Source organism: Ictidomys tridecemlineatus, chromosome 11 (genome assembly GCF_052094955.1).
Source record: "Ictidomys tridecemlineatus isolate mIctTri1 chromosome 11, mIctTri1.hap1, whole genome shotgun sequence".
Lineage (NCBI taxonomy): Eukaryota > Metazoa > Chordata > Mammalia > Rodentia > Sciuridae > Ictidomys > Ictidomys tridecemlineatus.
The window spans coordinates 18,712,485-18,720,351 of NC_135487.1; the positions used below are offsets into that span (position 1 = coordinate 18,712,485).

General features: G+C 43.0%; 1 protein-coding gene and 1 non-coding gene across 2 annotated transcripts in view; one reads left to right on the forward strand and one right to left on the reverse strand.

Moving 5' to 3' along the window:
- Positions 1-5,714, reverse strand: part of Wasf2 (WASP family member 2) — a 76,372-nt gene extending 70,658 nt beyond the window's left edge. Inside the window, 1 exon segment of the mRNA XM_078025697.1 lies at positions 5,525-5,714. The gene's annotated coding sequence lies outside the window, so the exon portion shown is untranslated.
- Positions 1,822-1,893, forward strand: Trnam-cau (transfer RNA methionine (anticodon CAU)). The gene has a single exon. It is a non-coding gene; the product is annotated as a tRNA-Met (tRNA).
- Positions 5,715-7,867: the final 2,153 nt, after the last annotated feature.

Below are 7,867 nucleotides of genomic sequence, written 5' to 3' on the forward strand. Positions count from 1 at the left end.
CCCCCATACTGGGGATTGAACCCAAGGGCATTTTACCACTGAGTTACATTCCCAGTCCTTTTTATTTTTTTGAGATAGGGTCTTGCTAAGTTGCTTAGGCCTTGCTAAATAGCCAAGACTGTCCTAGAACTTGCAATCCTCCTACCTCAGCCTCCCAAGTCACTGGAATTATAGGCATGCACCTCAGTCCAGCTCATAGTTTCTTCTAAGCAGAAGAAATAAATCTTCATCCTCCAATAATACCAATCAACCTCATTTTACAGTAGAAGTGTCTGAGAAAAGGTAAGAGTGTCTTTAAGTCTGAAAAATATACTCATGGAGGCCCTTGACCACTTAAAGAAACAACCAAATTCATATGGTTAGTAAATGAATGTCTCATACAGCACACACTTAAAATAAGATAATAGGGCTGGAAATATAGCTCAGTTGGTAGAGTGCTTGCCTCACATGTATAAGGTCCTGGGTTCAATACCCAGCACCACAAAATAAATAAATAAATAAATGAAATAAAATAAGATGGTAATTTTTTTTGCTAAATTAAATATATTTGGGGGCTGGGGATGTGGCTCAAGCGGTAGCGCGCTCGCCTGGCATGCGTGCGGCCCGGGTTCGATCCTCAGCACCACATACCAACAAGGATATTGTGTCCGCCGAGAACTAAGAAATAAATATTAAAAATTCTCTCTTTCTCTCTCCTCTCTCACTCTCTCTTTAATAAATAAATAAATAAATACATACATACATACATACATACATACATAAATAAATTTGTAAACTCCTTAGTAAGATGTGCATATTATAGGAGCTTCATAAATTAAAAATAAAGAAAAAATTGACCTAAATTCCATCCAGTAGTGATTACCTCAAACTAAAGGACCCCCTTGAAAGGAAAAAAAAATCAGCTTTAAAATTCTGCCAACAGGGGCTTGGGCTGTCGCTCAGTGTCAGAGTGCTTACCCAGCACGTGTGAGGCACTGAGTTCGATCCTCAGCACCACATAAAAATAAACAAATAAAATAAAGACATTTTGTCCATCTACAACTACCAAAAAAAATTCTTTTTTTTTTTTTTTTAATTCTGCAAACATAGCCAATTCTGCTGGTACACACTATATTTACGGCTACCCAAAAGGCTGAGGCAGGAGGATTGCAAATTTGAGAGCAATTTAGCAAGACCCTGTCTAGAAGAAAGAAAAGGGGCCAAGGATGTAGCATGTAGCTTAGTGGCAAAGCAACTTCTTAGCAAGTGCATCCCTAATATCACAAAAAAGAAAAAAAATCTGTAAAGATAAATCTATACCTGTAAACATAAATCCTCACCTGATTAATTTTTATCTGAATCATACAGAAAAAGGTAAAATTCTCTTTAATTTTTATACAAAAAAGTATGAGCAAAGAGCCTAAAATTACTGTTTATAAAGAGGTAGAGGGCTGGCGAAGTGGCTCAAGTGGTAGCGCGCTCACCTGGCATGCGTGCGGCCCGAGTTCGATCCTCAGCACCACATACAAACAAAAATGTTGTGTCTGCCAAAAACTAAAAAATAAATATTAAAAAAAATATCTTCTCTCTCTCTCTCTCTCTTTAAAAAAAAAAAAAGAGGTAGAGATGGCTGGGGATGTAGCTCAGTGATAATATGCACAAGACTCTAAGTTCCATCCCTAGCACCACACAAAAAAGAGGTACAGGGTGTCATTTTAGCATCTCAACTCTTAGTGAGAGCACTAAAGGTATATTTTAAGGCTAGATCAGTGGTAAAGAACTTGCTTGGCCTATGTGAGGCCCTGGGTTTGATCCCCAGCATCATTAAAAAAAAAAGGAGCTGGGGATATAGCTCAGTTGGTAGAGTCTTGCCTCATGTGCACAAGGCCCTGGGTTCAATCCCCAGTACCACCAAAAAAAAAAAAAAAAAAGGATAAATGCTAATAGTTACGGGAAAATGCACATCAGATAGATTTTAATTGAAGTCAGAATTTTACATGACAGAAAAAAAAAATCTATGTAATACTATTTTTAAGACCCATGACTTTGAAATTAACATGGTTATACAATATTTTTCCTTTAATTGTTTCCATCATCATATAAGCTTTACCTATGGAAGTAATCAATCCCTTCACTTTGATTCTGAAATTCAAAAACTGTGAAAAAAAATTTTTTTATTATTCATGTGGTGACAAAACATGACATGAGCCTATTTATAGTATACATTTATCCCAGTTAGACTTAGCATTTAAACATTTTACTCCTAAAATAGTAATGTGTTTGAGTATAAGGTGCTGCTCTAGAGCTCTCTGGGGTGTTACATAACATACAGTATATATTCCACATTTGTTTACTAAAATCTCCAAAACTTCTAATTTCAGAAACACATCTGGTCCTAAGATTTTTCTTTTCCCTCCTCATGGGCTTTGAATAACATACCATGGACTAGTATACCAATTAAGACAAAATCATCTTATATAAAAAATATAACTAATACTGAGAATGAATATACATCTTGACATGCAGCAAACCTAATGTCTTAACAACTATTAAACACAATCCTGGAAAAGAAAGCATTAAAAATTTTTCTTTTTTCTTTTTTTGTACCAAGGATTGATCCCAGGGGCACTTAACCACATTACCAGCTCTTTTTTACATTTTATTTAGAGACAGGGTCTCACTGAGTTGCTTAGTGTCTCACCAAGCTACAGGGACTGGCTTTGAATTCACAATCCTCCTGCCTCCCAAGGTACTGGGATTAGAGGTGTGTACCACCTCACCCAGATAAAAAGACTTTAAATAATTGTCAAAAAACAAACACGTCGGCTGGGGTTGTACCTCAGAGTGGTAGAGTGCTTGCCTAGTACTTGTGAGGCAAGCACCACATATAAACAAATAAATAAAGGTATTTTGTCTGTCTACAACTAAAAATATTAAAAACAAACAAACAAACACGTGGGGCTGGGATATGGCTCAGTTGGTACAGTGCCTGCCTCATATGTACAAGGCCCTGGGTTCAATCCCCAGCACCACAAAAAATAAACAAACACACACGCTATTTTCAGGTGATGGTGATATTTGCATCTTCTGAAATCTAAATCAATTCCTCTTAGGTTGAAATCCACTGATTTAAATCACAGTTAAAACAGAGCTAAAGATTAGCCGGGCGCGGTGGTACACCCCTGTAATCCCAGCAGCCAAGGAGGCTGAGGCAGAAGAATTCAAAGAGAATTCAAAGAGTTCAAAGCCAGCCTCAGCAAAAGCAAAGTGCTAAGCAACTCAGTGATACCCTACCTCTAAATAAAATACAAAAAAATAGGGCTAAGGATGTGACTCAGTGGCCGAGTGCCCCTGAGTTCAATACCCAGTACCCACCCCCCAAAAAAATAGAGCTAAAGATTGAAAATTTTAATTATGTTGAGAAAATGAATCTTCAGCGATAAATAACTTTCTCAGTAAAATGTTCTGATTTCTCAAAAATTTATATCAGAGGTATGGGGATGTAGCTCAGTGGCAGAGTGCTTGCCTAGCACTCACCAAGCCCTGGGTTCAATCCCCAATACCACAAAATGAAAAAAATTATATCAGAGTCTAAGATTTAAAATTATTTCCCCTGTGGAAGATAATTTATAAATGTCCAACAAATTACAATGGACTTTTTCTGTGAAAGCAGAGCCTCGAACATGAATAGAGGTAAGAACAGCTCTTAAAAATCTTTGAACAGGAAGAAGAGTTTCATAGTTCTTTCCTTCCTTCCTCCTTAAGTTGCTGCTTTTCTGGTTTTAGAATTTCAAACAAAGAAAATACATATTGGCTCCACTACTAAGAAACGCCCTTTTCTTAGCAACTTCCTCCTCCAATATTCTTCCACCATTGACATCTCAGAACAATACCCACAGCAGAACCTACCCTTTTGATTAATCCAAAATTCTGATGTTTAGAAAACTTAAGAACTGCAATTTACGGTACCCAACTACTGCCTACCAAGTCCACAGTCTTCTCTCTCATCTAGAAGTCAGATAATAGAAATAAAAAAGAAACATTAAGATTCATCAGGGCAGGCTGGGGATATAGCTCAGTTGGTAGAGTGTTTGCCTTGCAGGCACAAAGCCCTGGATTCAAACCCCCCACACACACCAAAAAAAAAAAAAAAAAGATTCATCAGGGCTAGGCTGTTGAGCTTTCACCCCACAGAATCCAATGAAATCTGACCTAATAAATGGCAAGGAAACATGGCCTTCTTAGGGAGGAGAAAAAGACACTGGGCTGGCACCACCCTGAATCAAAACTTAAGTCTGTATACTTTCTTCTGCAGGATACCCAATCAGAATTCAAACTGAGCCCCTGAAGTTCTGACACACTTCAAAGTGACTTTTAAAATTTGGAATTTTACAATTTAGACTTTTCCAACTCACATACTCAACAAAGGGGATGGATTTACAATTAACCAACCAGAGATCAAGACCCTGCCTGTCTCTCCATGCCAGAAGTCAAATAAAATGTCTGGGACCAGAACTCTCCCTATGTTTGTGACAATGCAAACATTATCTTTTAAGTAGGCAATGACTTACCCCTTACCCAGTGATTGCCAGAGGAAACACAAACTACACATTACCAGAGGCCCTGGGCAAGTCACTCGGGTTCTCTGAAACTTAATTTCCTTATGTGCAAACTCTCAAGGGAAGTTGTAAAAATTAAACAACAATATATGCCTAACCAAGGTTTGGCATACAGTAGGAGTACCATAAATGTTCTTCGCCTCTTCCTCCTCCTGCCTTCTGGGCCAAAATTCCAATCTTGGCTCCAAGAAGTTCCAAGGACTTTTTCCTCATCTCTGATTCTATATTCAGGTGTATAAACCTTCCCCATCTCATAGGATCTAGGACTGCTGGAGGGCCCAGAGAATCCAATCCCACCGCATCCCACCGCGTCCCATCCTGTCCCGTCCCATCCCATCCCGGTCTGGGTAGGGCACCCACCGCCCCTATAGCCAACTCTCCTCCTTAGTCTGCGGACCATTCTGTGCGGGGCACACGCGCGCGCAAATACACTATGCCCTACCCACCGCTCCCCAACTTAACAGGCCAGGAGCCTTAAGGAGCACCTCAATTGCGGCATGGTCCTGAGACAGACACTGAGGCTCATCCTGGGGAAGAACTTCCCCAAAGAGCTGGGACCCAACTCAGGTACTCCTGCCGACAGTCTTCGTTTTACAAATGGGGATACTAAGGCCTGAAGAAGGAAGTGACTTGTCCAAGATCACAAAGCGAGTTGAGGACAGAGCCATGTCAGCTCAGGACACTTTCACAGCCTCACGGACTCGCATGCCCCTTCACGAAACCGCTGGGGACTCCAGGTCAGCCCCTCCCTTAGGGGGTAGGGTGGACTAAGACGCCACCCGCCGCCGACTGCTCGCCGGCCTCTGCCAGTCGGCGGCAGGAGGTGCGACACCCATTCCCCCTGGACTCTGCGCGGTTCGGGAGGGGCGGCCCAGCTGCGGCCGGCGCCTCGCAACGGGGCCCGCCCAAGGGGACTTGTTGCTCACCTGGCCTCGCGCAGTCCCCCTCAGAGACAGGAAAAGCCGGCCAGCCGCCCTATCTCAACACGGGATTTGCTTCCGCCGACCGCCCAGCGGGCTGCCACACAGCCGGACCCCCCTCAACGCGCAACGCCCCCAGCCGCGCTCGCCCGGCCCGTGTCCGCCATTACGCGATCCCCCGCCCTGGGACGCAGCCACACCCCGCCAACGGCTCTGATTGGTTCTCCGCTCGACCCGCCCTGGACTTCCAGTCACCCCATTGGCCTTAATAGAATGCCAGTTAAATACCTACGCAAAAGACGTACTCAAAGCTACTGTCCCAAGAGCTCCACCCGAGCAACTTCCGCAGTAGGAGTAAACAGCGGGAGGCAAACCAAGTGAAGTGGGGGTAGACATTTAGGTAAATCGACTCCTAAATTCAGAGTAGAAAAATCTCACCAAAGAAAGGGTAAAATCTCGCTTAAAGTGTGTTGAAAGACGAATTCTTCTTATTGGAATCCAAAGAACCAGTACTTTGGGGGATAGGAAGGAGCCAAGCCTGTAAACTTTTCTGTGGACACCCCTCAAGTTGCAAATAGTTATATCCCTTCACTTTGCGTCTCTGGCGGGGCCGAAAGTAAGGTGTGGAAAGTGAGTCACTGGCTTTAAGAGCCCGCCCCTATGGGGTCCCAGTGTGTGTGTGTTGCGGGAGAGGGTTCCGGAACTGGGAGCTAGTTTTGACAGGTGAACTGGTCCCTAGTTGAACCGCCAACTCGCTCTGCAATCTCAGACAACTCCCTGAGCTTCTCTGGGTCTCAGTTTGTCCTTCTGCAAAGTAGGCGCAGTAAACTCAGCATATCCTCCTCACCTCCTGAAGGTGATTATTCATGCCTGAGTGGGCACATGCAAGCCTTATTGATTACAAAAGACTGCAGCCGGATAACAATATAACAAATTAATAAGTTAGCAAAGATGTCCATTTAGTTCCCTAGAGCAACTCTATACAGCATATATTGTCCTCGACTTGCAGGGGAGAAAATGGAGCCTATGATAGCAGATTTACTCAGGTTCACCCAAGGAATTGGAAACAATCCTAGGACTCAAACTTGTGTATCATTTAGCTTTAATCCCTGTATTTTTCCTTCCCAGGCAAGGTGTTACCTGAAAAAGACTTGCCCCCCCCCCATGGCTTTAGTACGTCAGGGATGGTCTTAAGGGTGCCAGATTTGCCCCTGCCCCTGGTTACCATAGACTTAATCATAGGCCACTCCCAAGCTAAGTGACAAAGCTGTTCTGGGATCCTAGGAATCAGGAGGTCGGGGACGACATCTGATCAGCAACCTAGGCAGAATCCCAAATGAGGACATGGACAGTGGGGTAGCCTCATGGCAAAACTTAAATCCAGGTCTCTCCGCTCTCAGAACAGAGCTCTATTCACTACAGGATTGTTTTCGCAGCAGGACTGTCTTGGCTGTGATTCCCTAGTCCTTTTCCCTCCCTAGAGGCCAAGAAGGGAATAGGAGGGGGAGCAGCTTAAGACTTAAGAAGGGCAGAGACCCGACAAGTGGGTGATGCCAACAGGGTCCCAGTGCTGACTGGGTTGGTATCCTCCAGGTTCAAATTGTTACCCGTGGTCTGATAGTCAATGACTGTTTAAATCTGGCTGCAGCGGTTGGGTGCAGGAGGTAACTGCAGAAGGCAGTAGTGACTTTGGGGTCAAATCCTAGCTCTACCACTTCCTAGCTCTCTTAGCCTTACCTACCTAGTGTCTAAAATGGGATGATAAGGCAGTTGTGAGGATTCAATGAGTTAATTGTGGCGCTACTGAGTCACGTGTTTAAAATGCCTGGTAGCTACTTATTCATTCACGAATTCATTCATTCAATAAAAAATTATAAAGATGTTGTGTCCGCTGAGAACTAAAAAAAAAATATTAAAAATTCTCTCTCTCTCTCTCTCTCTCTCTCTCTCTCTCTCTCTCTCTCTCCCTCTCTCACTCTCTCTTTAAAAAAAAAATGAAGGACTATTTAAAAAATAATTTTAAAAAAAATTATTGAGCACCTAGCAGGTATAGAACAGCCTGCCAATGGCTCAGCTATAATGGTAAGCAAAATAGTCAGACCCTCTGGGCGCTTAGACTCTGGTAAGGAACAAAGTAGCTAAACAAATGAATGGACAAACACAGTTAGAAAGTGATAAGGAACAAGAAGGCAAAGTACAATCTGATTCTGAGAGGGAATGTCAGGAAATGGGAAGGGTCAAAGGAGACTTCCCTAAGTGGATGCTGTCAGTGGTGAATTGATGGATGTGGTTCACCCATTCATGAATGAGAGGGTGAGAGAAAAGGGGCAAGTCAAGAGGAAGGGTATG